Source organism: Pinus tabuliformis, chromosome 9 (assembly GCF_031772625.1).
Source record: "Pinus tabuliformis cultivar Carrire ecotype Pingquan chromosome 9, CPIR1, whole genome shotgun sequence".
Lineage (NCBI taxonomy): Eukaryota > Viridiplantae > Streptophyta > Pinopsida > Pinales > Pinaceae > Pinus > Pinus tabuliformis.
The window spans coordinates 663,209,121-663,225,141 of record NC_142307.1 but is presented as its reverse complement, the minus strand read 5'-3'; the positions used below and the strand labels follow the sequence as shown (position 1 = coordinate 663,225,141).

The 16,021-nt window shown below is 34.6% G+C and overlaps 1 pseudogene; it reads left to right on the top strand.

The window, feature by feature from the left end:
• Positions 1 to 3,334: 3,334 nt before the first annotated feature.
• Positions 3,335 to 4,108, top strand: LOC149150414 (putative inactive receptor kinase At1g27190 pseudogene; annotated as a pseudogene).
• The last annotated feature ends 11,913 nt before the right edge of the window (positions 4,109 to 16,021 follow it).

Genomic DNA, 16,021 nt, shown 5'->3' with positions numbered 1-16,021 from the left:
TTCAATCTCCATATCCAATTTCTAGTAGTTTTAACAGTCTGGTTTGAAGGTGGCCAGGGCATCCCTCCCAATCGATGTTTGGGCCCTTAGCCAAATAAAATATTACCTCTCCTCAGATAGAGGTAGCATTCCACATAGCTGTTCATGGCAACATTCTTAGATTAACTTGAGATATAGGCACAAAATATTGCTGAGTATTTACATGATCATGTCTCCTGCAGTTTAGGAACATCTACTTTATCCCATAACAAATTTACATGAAATTGTGTTAATGCATAAATTATCCTGAAACTGATGAAATAGCCTCCACAAGACATTAAACCACCTTCACCATACTAAGTATTAGATGATTACTAACATTTATACATGGCCAACAGCTCCAACTTTGGGGAAAATAGGCTTTCAGCGTTTATATATGCCACCCAAAATGCTCACAGAAAATGTCAAATTCAGAGTCCCAGAGTCCCAATTTTGGAAAAATGGATTTTGGAAAAATGGAATGTAAGCATTGATGTATGCCAAGCGTAATGCTGGCACAAAATATCAAATTCACAAATGCCAGATGCTAATCCAATAATTCATATATGGACAAAATAAAAATAAAAGTGCTGCTTCAAACCTACAGGCCTAGAATTAATAAAGGAAGCAGAATTTCACATGTAAAAAATATGATAACCTTGTTAAAGAATAAGTAGTTCTATTACAAATATATCCCATATTACCTTGGAAGGCAAAAGCAATCCAAAATGAAATTTCACATGTAAAAATTATGACTACCCTGCTCAAGAATAAATGGTTTTATTCTACATCGATGCAATATTATCTTCAAAAGAAAAATATGACAGGAGTACATTGGATTACAAAATTGTGAATACAAATCTTACACAACTCAATTCACTACACAGAAAAACCAATACAATCCGCAACAAAATTTCAAGAAAAATTATGAACTATCTATTCTATAAAGGAATCTCAATGACGACATTATCCGCGTGAGAAATTATGAAATATCTATTCTATAAAGGAATCTCAATGACGACATTATCCGCGTGAGAATCAGAATTAATATTACCCATAATATCTAACTGAGGCCCAAGTGCCTGTTCTTCTGCAGGGTTAATCTCCACTGAATTCTAAGGCTTTTCGGTCGATGGGTGTTGATCAACATTAATAATTTCAACACTGCCTCTGCAAATGGGGCATATGGAGCGCTGGGAGAGCCAAACATCTGCATAGGGAACATGGAAACAATGGCTACATTTTGGTAACACAAGGCATTTATCACCATCCTTGAATTGATCAAGACAAACCAAGACTACGATGCAGTGGAGAAGACGTAGTAGTTAATGAGTTGGAGTAATGGTTAGATAGCAACAAAGGTGGGAACAAACTCTATTTTTTATATTAAGTTTTGGTTCTTTGGAACAAAGATTGTGTTTTATTATGTATGCATCACAGTGTCCAATTTTTTTCCCCGATGCAATGATAGTAGCTATTGTTAAGAAACATCTTGACGCTTTGAATATCATAATAGATGAATCTTGGTATTTCATACAGTGAGAAGAGGCGTTTGGTAGAAGTTAGAACGGACTGAGAATTCAACTTTCTTTTTCATTGAAGGTTTGACATTTCAGAATCATCCCAGGGATACATTGACAATTTGGCCATGGATTTGTGATCCAACTATGCCAGCTAATTCCACTGAGTGTCAACTTCAATTTCCATATCCAATTTCTAGTAGTTTTAACAGTCTGGTTTGAAGGTGGCCAGGGCATCCCTCCCAATCGATGTTTGGGCCCTTAGCCAAATAAAATATTACCTCTCCTCAGATAGAGGTAGCATTCCACATAGCTGTTCATGGCATCATTCTTAGATTAACTTGAGATATAGGCACAAAATATTGCTGAGTATTTACATGATCATGTCTCCTGCAGTTTAGGAACATCCACTTTATCCCATAACAAATTTACATGAAATTGTGTTAATGCATAAATTATCCTGAAACTGACGAAATAGCCTCCGCAAGACATTAAACCACCTTCACCATACTAAATATTAGATGATTACTAACATTTATACATGGCCAACAGCTCCAACTTTGGGGAAAATAGGCTTTCAGCATTTATATATGCCACCCAAAATGCTCACAGAAAATGTCAAATTCAGAGTCCCAGAGTCCCAATTTTGGAAAAATGGAATGTAAGCATTGATGTATGCCAAGCGTAATGCTGGCACAAAATATCAAATTCAAAAATGCCAGACGCTAATCCAATAATTCATATATGGACAAAATAAAAATAAAAGGGCTTCTTCAAACCTACAAGCCTAGAATTAATAAAGGAAGCAGAATTTCAAATGTAAAAACTATGATTACCTTGTTAAAGAATAAGTAGTTCTATTTCACATATATCCCATATTACCTTGGAAGGCAAAAGCAATCCAAAATGAAATTTCACATGTAAGAATTATGACTACCCTGCTCAAGAATAAATGGTTTTATTCTACATCGATGCAATATTATCTTCAAAAGAAAAATATGACAGGAGTACATTGGATTACAAAATTGTGAATACAAATCTTACACAACTCAATTCACTACACAGAAAAACCAATACAATCCGCAACAAAATTTCAAGAAAAATTATGAACTATCTATTCTATAAAGGAATCTCAATGACGACATTATCCGCGTGAGAAATTATGAACTATCTATTCTATAAAGGAATCTCAATGACGACATTATCCGCGTGAGAATCAGAATTAATATTACCCATAATATCTAACTGAGGCCCAAGTGCCTGTTCTTCTGCAGGGTTAATCTCCACTGAATTCTGAGGATTTTCGGTCGATGGGTGTTGATCAACATTATTAATTTCAAAACTGCCTCTGCAAATGGGGCAAGCGATTCATGCTTGCACTTGGATACCAGCAATCCTGTTTGAGCTGGGTGAGCAGCGGCCATTTGTTGAGATTAGGCAGGTACAGGATTGTGTTTGAAACGACAGGAGAGCACTGATTAAGCCATGACGATTTTTGGGTGTTTGGGCTTGCTACGGCTCATGCTACTCATTCTCCAACTCATATGCCTCAGTTCGTCCGAGACCATTTCTCCAGGAAACGATGTACAGTGTCTTCAGACTACTTACAAGGAATTGAAGCACCCTCAAGGGAACCTCCGCACCTGGAACTTCCAGAACACTAACAATGGGTTTATTTGCAATTTTCTGGGAATTACTTGTTGGCATGATGATGATAACAAAGTGAAGTCAATTTCGCTTGAAGAGTTGGGGTTCAAGGTGAGTTTCCATCTGGAGTACAGAACTGCAAGAGTATGATGAGTTTGGATCTCTCTCAAAACAGTCTTACGGGTACCATTCCCAAGGAGCTCTGCCAATGGCTTCCTTTTCTGGTAACCATTGATCTCTCCCAGAACAAGTTTATGGAACCTATTCCTGCTGAGGTTCATAATTGCACATACCTCAATATCCTCCGCCTGAATGGAAATCAACTTACAGGGGAAATTCCCTGGCAATTGACACGGATCGACCGTCTCAAGGACTTCAATGTAGCAAACAACAAGCTTACTGGAAATATACCTTCATTCACTCACAACTTTTCTGCCTCTAATTTTCAGGGTAACCCTGGGCTATGTGGGCCTCCACTTTCAAAGACGTGCACAGCACCGAACAATCCCATGGTTGTTGCGGCTTTTCTTCTATTTGGCATAGTGTTAATTGTCTGGATTTTACTTGATCTTCATTGGATGATTTCTGAAGCAAAAAGCAGAAGATCTGTCAAAATCCCACCGCCAAGTACCAATGAGCCCAACGATTGGCAGAAATATGTCCGAGCTCGGAGATCTCTTAAAGTTTGCTCATTCGAGATGCCCATGAGGAAGATGAGATTGGCTGATCTTGTGGCGGTCACTGGCAACTTCAGCGAAGACAATATCGTTTTGCAGGGAAGGAAAGGTATAATCTACAACGGCAAACTGCCAGATCAATCTTTGCTGGCAGTAAAAAGACTCCGGCCATGTTCAGCACAGACTGAAAAAGATTTCAAGTGCGAGATGAATGCATTGGCCCACATGGGTGTTGATCAACATTAATAATTTCAACACTGCCTCTGCAAATGGGGCATATGGAGCGCTGGGAGAGCCAAACATCTGCACAGGGAACATGGAAACAATGGCTACATTTTGGTAACACAAGGCATTTATCACCATCCTTGAATTGATCAAGACAAACCATGCATTCAAGATCGATGTTGATGCAAAAATTTTCGACATCATTCTTCTTATCATTGTTGCTCTGTTCGGCGTTGGTGGTGCAAAAGGAAATAGGCAATTTCTGGAAATTAGACTCAGAAAGACCAGATCTTAGGGTGAACGGCGAGGGCGAAAATTCATGAACCGTTTCAGTTTCATGAATCGTTTTAATTTTTTATCAACGATCAAGTTTTGTTTGATCGTCTAACACCACAAATCTACGGTGAATAATAGGACACCGCGACGGCTAGGGTAATTCATTTCAAATGGAGACGCCTTACAGCGTAATTATCAATAAAAGAATGTATAAAATTTATTTAATTATTTTTTAATTATATATATATATATATATATATAATTTTATTTACAATTATTATATTATATTATGATAAATGTTGAATTTCTAGAAAATCCGTTTATGAACATAAACTGAAGGCACGCCTTACGGCGTAATTATCAATAAAAGAATGTATAAAATTTATTTAATTATTTTTTAATTATATATATATATATATATATATATAATTTTATTTACAATTATTATATTAAATTATATTATATTATGATAAATGTTGAATTTCTAGAAAATCCGTTTATGAACATAAACGGAAGGCGCTCCTTACCTTGGGAAAAACAAATTCATGATAAAAAAAAGAAACAACTGAAATGTGCACCTTGAATTAATTAATTACTTTATGTAGATCCCCTCAAAATGAATTTGTAAGTTTCATAATAAGGTAAAACCGTACACGACCACTTAACAAGTCCGCAACTGTGCACGTCGATTTAGAGATCTGGATTGTGTAGCAATTACAACAACCATTCCGTTAAAATATAATTCCGTTATTTTTGAGATATTGGGTAAGGAAATAATACCAAGAACCATATAATAATATGTTCAGGCTTACACAACTACGGTACTGGAAGATGAAAGTTATTTCTTAAGATTACAATTTTAAAATAAATTCGCTTATCAAATTGGATGGTTTTTATACATTTTCAAAAGAGGATCTCCACAATTTTGTAATTTTTTGAATTATACTTAATGTAACAAAACATTTACCCTCCAAGTTCCATCCCTGCTGCCCAGCCTTCTAACTTCGAAACAAGAAACACCAATTAATTGATTACAGAATTCTTTGAACCTTGAAAGCTGCTCTGCAATCTCAACTGCTAGATCACAATTGCAAACAGTGGATTGAATCGTAGCCTGTAGGATGATAGCAACAGTTAATACTTTTTATTTAGAAAAAAGAATATCACAATGACAAATAGTGGATTGAATCGTAGGATGGCAGCAACGGTTAATAGCTTTTATTTAAAAAAAAAAATGGAGAGGAGTACATTTCTTTTCGAAGATAAAAAACAACAAGCGTTATACTAAAAATATATGCTGTTACATTTTCCAGAAATCCACAGATCTGCCTCGATGTCGGATAGGGATAAAAAATAAATCACAGAAACACCTGTAGCGAAAAAAACAGAGCAATCCCTCTGCGAGAGTGGGGAGATCTCCAAACAGCTCGAAATAAGCCTGCGGACGAATCACAGGGATCGGAGATAAGGTCCAGCAACGCCTCCCAGGAAAATTGATCAAGGGAACATCATGCAAAGGGGAAAGCCCCTGAACCTATTATAGCACCCTCTCCAGGCACTCAAAATGTATCAGCCCAGGCAGAGCAGAAACTCCACGATTAGAGAGCCAATTATATGGGGTATTCTGTTCCCGATATACATAGTTGAAAGAAACAAAGTGGAAACAATCCTTCATGCAGGGGATCTGAGAATCACCAAACAGCGCACTCAGGGAGAACTTCCCCATCGCCCAATCAATAATCACCTTCGAATCACTTGAGACGACAATCTCATCCACTGCGAGCCACGAGGCACATCTGAGGGCGAAAACTCATGAACCGTTTCAGTTTCATGAACCGTTTTAATTTTTGATCAACGATCAAGTTTTGTTTCATCGTCTAACACCACAAATCTACGGTGAATAATAGGACACCGCCACGGCTAGGGTAATTTATTTCAAATGGAGACGCCTTACGGCGTAAAGAAGGCCTTTCAGTTGAATTTTATGCCCAAAATTAACTAGCATGTAATTATCTAATGATTGGAATGGGTTGATGTGTGAAAATAAGAACTAGAAATTTTCAATTATATTGGGGTGGTTTGAGAGATTTAAAAATCCGTTAGAACTTTTGAATTTTTTTTAGAGGTCCTTGTGTAGCATCAAAATACTTGAATTACGTTATTTTCTCTATTTTCATGAAAAAGTATCTACGAATATAATTTACAAAAAATAAATAAAATACTTGAATTAACATGATTGGATTATTATAAAATAATTTTGAAGAAGAAAATGTGATAAATTATTATAAATTAATTTTAGAAAAATAAATCAAATATTTATACTAGTAAAATAAATATTAAATATCATATGAAGAACTCCGAAGGTCCAATAATCACCCAACCTCATATTTAACCCGTGGGTGCAATAATCTCGAATCCAAGTGGATAAGGTTGTCTCACGCCCGTCAGAGTCGGTGCGTTGGTTCTTATTAATATTCTTCCGTGGAGTCGGCGCATTGAGAAAGCCTAGTAGGTAAACGTCGGTTTTTATTCTACAAACTCTAGTACGTAGTGACAGCTGTAAAAAATGGAGTCGATAAGATTCTAGAAACTCTAGTAGCGTGCTTATAAAGCTATATGTTATCTAGTAGAGATTATGACAGTAGTCAATGGTCTGCAGAAGCAGGTTTATACATTACACTAATCAATAAAGTGAAGCAAGTCATTTTCAGTTTTAATTATATTTTTTTTACCTTGGTGGATAAGTTTGACAATCTGGTATTGTTTTTATTAATTTTATTTGAGAATTCACGATTTATGATTCCAACAAATTTTAGACTCGAAAATAAATCTGGAAAAACTCCAAACTAGATTACAATTATATTTTTTATTAATTTTATTTTAAATTTCTTTAATTAAATTCTTTTATTAATTTCATTTAAATTTCTTAATTTTTTAAAAATATTAAAATGGTATATAAATGATTAAATTTCACAATGCAATGGATTTTGAGTTCAAACTCGAAAATAAACCTGGAAAAACTCCAAACTAAATTACAATTATATTTTTTATTAATTTTATTTTAAATTTCTTTAATTAAATTTTTTTATTAATTTTATTTAAAATTTCTTTAATTTTTTAAAAATATTAAAATTGTATATAAATGATTAAATTTCTTAATTTTTTTATTAGATTTATTAATATATTTGAAATTACAATTTGCTTTATATATATTTTTCTAAAAATATTTTACTTATATTTTCAAAATTACAAATTAAGAATAAAAAAATTTCATCATTCTTTTAAGAAAATTGATTAAAATATAAATATAAATTATTAAAACTGTATTTTGTTCTCATTAAATTGATTAATTAAAAACAAAAGTATATGAACTGGGTATATAAAACGAGTTATAGTTTGATTTTTTTAGATATATGTATTGATAAACCATGGTATTGGGACAAAGTTTATTGATAGTTTAAAAATTGATATGGTTAAATGGAATACATCTCTATGATTAAAATTATGTTACATGTTTTTTTAAATATAAATATGTTTAATTCATATATTATTTTTCCTAAAATGAATTTTTTGATTAATAATTAAATTATTTATAATTTTGTTCAATGCAATGCAATATGTAGAAATCATAACTTATAGAAATCAATAATTAAATTATTTATGATTTTGTTCGATGCAAGAAATCGATAAAAAAACAAAACAAATTACCCACCTCCCCATTTGATGAAAATTTAGATCCAAAATTGACATTGATTATGGAATTCGTTGTGAAAATTTGGGAGAATATGGATACCGAATATTAACACAGTAAAAAGGTTTTTTTTTTTTTCAGAAAGAAAAAGCTTCATAATTTATATTAAGAGAATATATCATAATTTATAGACATATGAAGTGTTTGAGCCAATACGTTTCTCAATAGAGTGGTTTGGGTTCCAAAATAACCTTATGTTTTTTAATTGAAGCCCGAGCTTGCGGATGATTTTTGGAATGCTCTTCTATAATTTTGTGTAAGGATAATGGTTTTGAAATTGGTTCTGAAATGCTACGTTGGAAATATGAGTTGCAGATTGAAACCTCACTTCTGGGATGATTTTTTGAATGCTCTTTTTAATTTGGTATTTTGGTGTTTTTTTTTTATTATTTTTTATTTTATATTAATTTAATTATTAATAATTATGAGTGAACAGTATATATTTAACTTTCATTTAATATTTTAAAATATTTGTAATAATATACTTATTTAATTTCTATTTAATAGTTTAAAATATTTATAATAATATTTATAAATTTATTTACAAAGTAGATATTTTTTAATTAAATTGATTAATTAAAAAAATATTATTATTTATTAATTTTCTTAATTTATATGGTTACTTTAATTATTTATCAATCATAATTAATAATTATGGTTACTTTAATTATTTATCAATCATAATTAATAATTATGGTAGTTTTAATTTAAACTCTAATTAGAATTAGTTTAATTGAATAATAAGGCTATTCTCAATACATATAGGAAATTCAACTATTATGTATGTAGAAAACAAAGTCTCAATAATTTATCATTACTTACTAAGGGATAACAAAAAGTATACATATCTTTTAAAAGAAATATATATATATATAACTTGGATATAAATGATTCATGATATCTCGATCATCTGCGAGGATGATGGTGAGGGTGTTTTGGAGTGATTTTTATGTCAGCGCCATTCTCTAGCCTAGCGATCTCAGCGTCAATGGAGAACACGGGATGGGAGCACGACACCTCCATGGAAGATCTGAAGATGCGCACACGAAATTTTCCAATCAGTTAATCGTTCGTATTCTCCACGAACCAATTATGATCCCCCAGTGGTTGATCGGATCCTACATTGGCTAGGGATGGCCTCTCCCTTCCTAAATCGAGGCGTTTTCCATAGATTGGGGCATGGTTTATCAGATCTAGCCATCCAGTTGGTAGATTGGCCCTTGCTCTGGCCAGATCGGGAAGCCCATTCTCGTTTCGACTTTGCCCTCTATCGATCTGTTGTCTCCAAGGTAAAACACAAAGGAGGGTCCTCTTGGAAGGTTTAGGTAGCGTAGGATGGTGCCTGGGATTTTTTTTAGGGCTTTTATTCTCCAGATCTACCCCTCCCATGCCTCACGGAGCCTTGTCTTGCTTATGATATGGATAGAACTCTGTGTTTACCTTATAAATGGGAGTCAGAATGGGGAAACAACACAACATTCCAAATATTCATTAAATCTCTAGCGGGAAAATCAATTATATTTTGGGTTCGGGCCTCTGATAATGTCCTCCATTTGAAGCAAAGTATTCAATACTCTCTGGGTATTCCGATGCATTGTCAAAGCCTGATCTATGAAGGCAAATCTATGCAGGATGAGCTGAGAATTCAAGAGTACAACATTCTTCCATCATCCACCATCATATTAAATTTGTGACTTCGAGGAGGCTCCCCTGGTCCAAGCAATCCAAAGGGAACAGAAGGAGTATCTGGATTTAGTCTCCCCAAAGGATCAGAACCAAATCAAGGACCAGGATATGGAGGTCTTTCATTCAAAGACATCCTAAAAGGGAAATATGGAGTTTCAACAAAACCAAATCAAACACACAATCTACCCAGTCCCTATATAGTGGAGCAACTAAATCAAATACCAGCTATGACAGTAGATCTTACAGAAATAATTGATCTATGCACCATCTATGAATCACAAGTTGTTATATGCAAGTTCAACGGTTTCTAGCCAAAACCAGTGGATCTTTTTCGTTGGATTCTCACAACTTGGTCAATAAATTGTGAGATTCACCTCTGCTCCAGGGGATTTTTCATAGTAAATTTTGCATCATTAGAGGAATGTGAATATGCATTGTGAGAAGGCCTATGGTTCTGAGGTTCTGTGGGACTTTTTTTCACCCCATGGTTCCCTGGTTTTGATGCCAATACAATGGTGGTATCAAGAATGCTAGTATGAGTAAGATTGCATAATCTCCCCCTACATTTTTGGCACCATAAAGTGCTTGATGGCATTGGGAACCTCTTAGGGAGATACATAAGATAGGCACACAAAGAATCGAAGAACAAATCTTCACTTTTGCCAGAATTTGTGTGGAGGTGGATCTCAGCAAAGGATTGTCAGATTGTATCATCCTTGCACATAACAAGCAATGTTGGACATAGTGTCTAGATTTTGAGAACACAACATTTAGATGTCGAACATGCTGACAACAAGAAATTTACAAAGCACATGTCCTAATAACCAAAAAGTGCCTCGAAGGAAGAAGAAACCAGGAAAACAACCCAAGGGATGGCAATTCCCACATCAGCAACCAGAAGAGGAAGAGGAAGAAGAAGCAATGGCGCCTCCTACCACAAAACAAACCCATATTCCACAAGACAATGTAGAAAAGGAAGGAGTAAATCACGAAGACTTAGGAACCCCAACACACACAATGAAGCAGGGAACCATTACTGAAGCAAAGGAGACAAGGGTTTCCAAACGTCATCATGTATCTGATAGCTCAGATTCAGATAAGGAAAATCCAAGAAAGAATGAAGGATCCCAACTAGCAATTGTATCGACCACTCCATCCCAAGGAGAATGGAGAAAAGTAGAAAAGAAGAAATGGAGAAAAGCATAATGCTTATCTCCATTTCAAAGTTAATTTTTTGGCTATGTGAACACCAGTTTAGACTGGAATGATTGAATACTTTGTAAGCATCTACAACATGTAATTTTGTTATCATTAATAAAATTACGATCTTGGATATAAATAATTGAGTGTTTATTATGATTTATGTTAGTCAAATTTTATTACTGGGAGGGATTGAAAATAAATTAAATGTCTTTTTAAAGAAATATTATATCCATGCACCTTAGATCATAGTCCACTATGTTAAAGAGTATTTTTACGTAAGATCAAAAACAAAGTATGTATATAGGTTAGTCACTCTACCTCGAAAACTAACTCTACCCAATAATAACCAATAATCTAAATAATTAAATACACATGATCACATAATTAAACTTCCTTTTATGTTTCAACCCACTTCTGTGATGGGAAAATGTACTTCAAAGAAACATACATCAAAATCTTTTTGGATAATTCCCATAGCCAAGATCTCATTGTTGAAAGAAAAAAGTCAAGGAAATGAGGTTGCAAGTACAATAGGCTCATCAATCACATGTTGTGGTTACAAGTCCTACTCAAATGAGGAGGCTCTACTAATGTTGTAGCAATATGCTCTCTAAGGGGCACAACTAGCCGTGCTTCGTCTTAATGGTTACTTACCACCTTCATTATTTTCTTTGATTCATGTGAAGGGAATGAGATCGGTGTTATTATAAATAACACATACAAACTGTTCGCAACCACCAAGTCTGTAATCTTGCAATTTGTGATTCCCTGCTAATTCAACTTGAACGTCTTTTCTAAATCAATGGTTATATTGAAATATCTGGGGTTGCCATTACATCTTTGACTTTTCATACGAATCAAAGAAAACTTGGACCATGTGCGCAAGAACATGGTACTCCTTTTGAAACAGAAGAAAGGGGGAAGATTGTGGGCATCTTTGGTTCAAGTGGAAGTTTAGTGGATTCAATAGAAGTATATATGTTGAAGAAATTTCTACCTAGTCAATTTTTTTGTCCAAACCTTTGAAGTTGTCCTCTAAGTTGTAGGGGAGAGCCACCAGTGATTGAACGGGTCCACGTCAACCGGCCCTCTTGCCACGTTGGCACCTCACTCTTCATACGACACATGGGGGCTACATGCAGTGACCTGTTGACAACATATGAGTACCGATTTGGCATGTGGAGGCACGGTTTAGGGTTTGTTTAGCGTGAGTACCGTGCACCTTGTTCATTGCTCCATTCATTTTTGTTTGGGACCTGTTCTTGTCTTTTTGCTCTGCCTCGTAGTTGAACGCCACTGCTCCAATGGTGGTCACTACCATTATGGTCGTCGGTGATGCGAGTGGTGGTTTATGGACCAGCAAAGATGGTCGTGCTTGAGGTTTTTTGGTTGTTTTCGTGCATTTTGTCTTGTGTTTTTGCCTAGTTTTCTTCCCTGTCTCGTGGTATGGGCTCGTTATTCGTCTATGTTTATCCTTGTGGTGAATTTAGCTCGGCTCGGTGTTGGACATGGTTGTTTCGTGCTCCAAACAAATATTTCAAGTTTGTAGTTCAATTTATGAGCTTTAATTTCATATATTATCTGCATTTTTTGGGATATCTAACCATTTTGATGTTGTCTTGCAGGTTGTTACAGGTTGTTGCAGTCTGAGCTACTGTTTTTGGAGCATCTGGGGTTCCTGTGGCTTTCTGGCATGGAGAAAAAACATCAACTGGACATAGAAGGTAGGACATTGTCCTACCAGCCTGAATACTGTGTTTTTTAACACATTTAGCCTCCATTGGAATATTGTGCCTTTGTTATGCTTGTGTATGCTTTGTTATGCTTGTGTATGTGTTTTTAAACACTTTCACCTATGTGGGTTTTGGCTAATTTATGGGTTTTCAGTTTGTTGGGTTTTTCACTTGTGTGTGTTTTGTGGGTTTTGGCTAATTTATGGGTTTTGGGTTTGTTGGGTTTTGGGTTGTGGGTTTTACAGTCAAGTTCAGGTTTTGGGAGGGTAATGAAAACAAAGTATATGAGACTACTCGTGTAATGTTGGGTTTCCTTATGAGGTTGTCAAAATATGAGATTGCTTGTGTAACGTCATGTTTCCTTCTAAGGTTGTGAAAATAGACCTGAGAGCTTGGCATAAGACATCACTGACTCGTCTTGGGCACATGCAATTCAGTTTTTCTCTATTATCCCAGGGAGGCGAAAACTTTTTTGTGTGAGGCAATGCTTCATGGATTGTCATAGGAGGCAAAGGCAGGACTCGAGACCGCCCATCTATAGGAAGGTTGTGAACGTAGCCTCTTGGCCTCATACAAACTGAAAAAGATTTCGAGTCAACAAACTCTGGCCCTATGCCACCAAAATGACGAGTTATTGTCTCCCAAACATCTTTTGGTGCCATGGCCACATGTTCGTAGTAGAAGAATGGAGGCCCATGCATAGATGCCTTGATCTCCTTTGGACGTTGTTCCACAGGCCCAGGGTATCCAGGAACTCCAAACCCAATAAGTTCCTCCAGGGATGGATATGGAAGCATTAAATGTTCATCATTCAATTCAACTTGTTCAGATTGTACTGTTTCTCTGATATTTTTGTTCTTCAATATTTTCTTCTCTTGCGCTCTAGGCATTTTCTTCTTTATTGAAGATGATCCAGCTTTCAAGGCAATATCTTCTTGCTTTCTTTTTCGATATTCTCTTAAACGTGAGTTTTCATCTTCTGCCTATAGTCCCTGCACATCAATAAACATAATTTATACTTGGTAATTTCAATGCAAAGAACTCTGTCTACCAGTATAGTTCTTACCTTTAAACATGGCACATTGTATCTAATCTCATAGAACTTAGAAAATCATATATCAAAATCTTAGAAAAAGGGCCATCTGGTCTCGAACAATAAATGCATCTCCAACAATTTGATTGCAATCAAATTTCAAGTAAAATATAAACACCCTTTAAGATATTCAAACTTAATTCTTACCTTTAAATATGGCACATTGTATCTTATCTCATAGAACTTAGAAAATTCATATATCAAAATCTTAGAAAAAGTGCCATCTGGTCTCGAACAATAAATCTATCTCCAACAATTTGATTGCAGTCGAACAATAAATCCATCTCCAACAATTTGATTGCAGTCAAATTTCAAGTAAAATATAAACATCCTTTAACTGGTAAATATACTTCGTCTTAACATTTTTATTTGTTAAAAAAAGTAAAACGATAACAAGGATGGAGCAAAGGCTCCATCTTTGCAAAGCATTCTTTGAATATCTTACTCTGAGGTCTTTCTATTGCTTTCCTCGTACAAATAAGAGGTCTTATTTTGCCTACAACTCTTAAAAATGTCACCACTGTGATTGGAATAGAAGTGAACTCAACTTTTTAAAATACTTTTAATCTCCTTGTAACTAAGCTTTCCAATCAAGGGAATTCATCAGGAAAGGAAGATCTCAAGCTTGGCTCAATCATTATGTATCAGTTACAATTAGACCAGTGGAAGTGTTGTATATCTCATGACTTAGTGCAAGTGTTGTATATCAGTGTTCAGGTTGGAGCTTGTCCAATTGAAAAAGGATATCTTTTTGGCTTCTGTTTGTTTATATTATGATAATGCTTGGGTCATAATCTTTCATTGCATTGTGGATTTTGTAAAGAATCTTTGCACTGTTTAGCTCCACTCTCATGGCTTTACTGTACCTTAGATGTACATCAGATTTTCAAGTCTATTAAGATGCACAATTCAGGTTCATTCATCATTGCATTATGGATTTTGTCAGGGGACTCTACACTATTTAGCCCCACTCTCATAGCTTTACTATACATTAGATGTACATCAGATCTTCAAGTCTGTTAAGATGCACATTTCAAGTTCATTCATCATTGCATTGTGGCTTTACTATACATTAGATGTACATTAGATCCTAATTACAGTGAATATGTTTGTAATGATCCTAATTACAGTGATAATTTTTTATCTTTGTATGTGCAATATATAACCTCTCTTGAGATAGGAACTGTCAATATATAACCTCTCTTGAAATATTAAAACAAATATCTTCCACTTGATAGATATTACAAATAGATATTATAGATCTCTTTGTCTCTTATTGAATCCCCTGATGCTCTGTTTCTCAATGGTTATTAGTATCTTATATTGGTAGCTACTTGTGATTTATGTTCACTTATTTTCCTTCTTTATTATGTTGCCTTTCATCAAGTAATTACCAAATTAATTTATTACTACTTCTTTTCCTTTGCAATGTTGTTCCAAACTGGATTCAATTGATCTTTACTTTCTATTATTTTCTCTTGAATTTCCTTTAGTGAGAACAAAGATTTTCTTTTGTTTACTGCCTATGTGAGCAGACAAAGGGTTGGTTTCTATTGCACTTCTCAAGCACATGCTACTGGGCAAATTTTTCCCTTTGAAAATGAAAATGGTCCATAAAGCTGAGGGGGTCCCCATGTTGGAAAGAGCTACAATGAATCTTCTAGGAATTTTTCAACAGTGAATATGTTTGTAATGATCCTAATTACAGTGATAATTTTTTATCTTTATATGTGCAATATATAACCTCTCTTGAAATAGGAACTGTCAATATATAACCTCTCTTGAAATATTAAAACAAATCTCTTCCACTGGATAGATATTACAAATAGATATTATAGATCTCTTTGTCTCTTGCTGAATCCCCTCATGCTCGATTTCTTGATGGTTATTAGTATCTTATATTGGTAACTACTTTTGATTCATGTTCACTTATTTTCCTTCTTTATTATGTTGACTTTCATCATAATTCCAAATCACAATTCCAATTCAATATAGTTTATAGTTTAGCTTCTACTATGAAACCAATCAACATATTTCATCCTTACAAAATTCACATTGCGATTAGTATGTTGACTTTCATCATAATTCCAGATCATAATTCCAATTCCAATTCAATATAGTTTATAGTTTAGCTTCTACTATGAAACCAATCAACATATTGCATCCTTACAAAATTCACATTGCGATGTGGT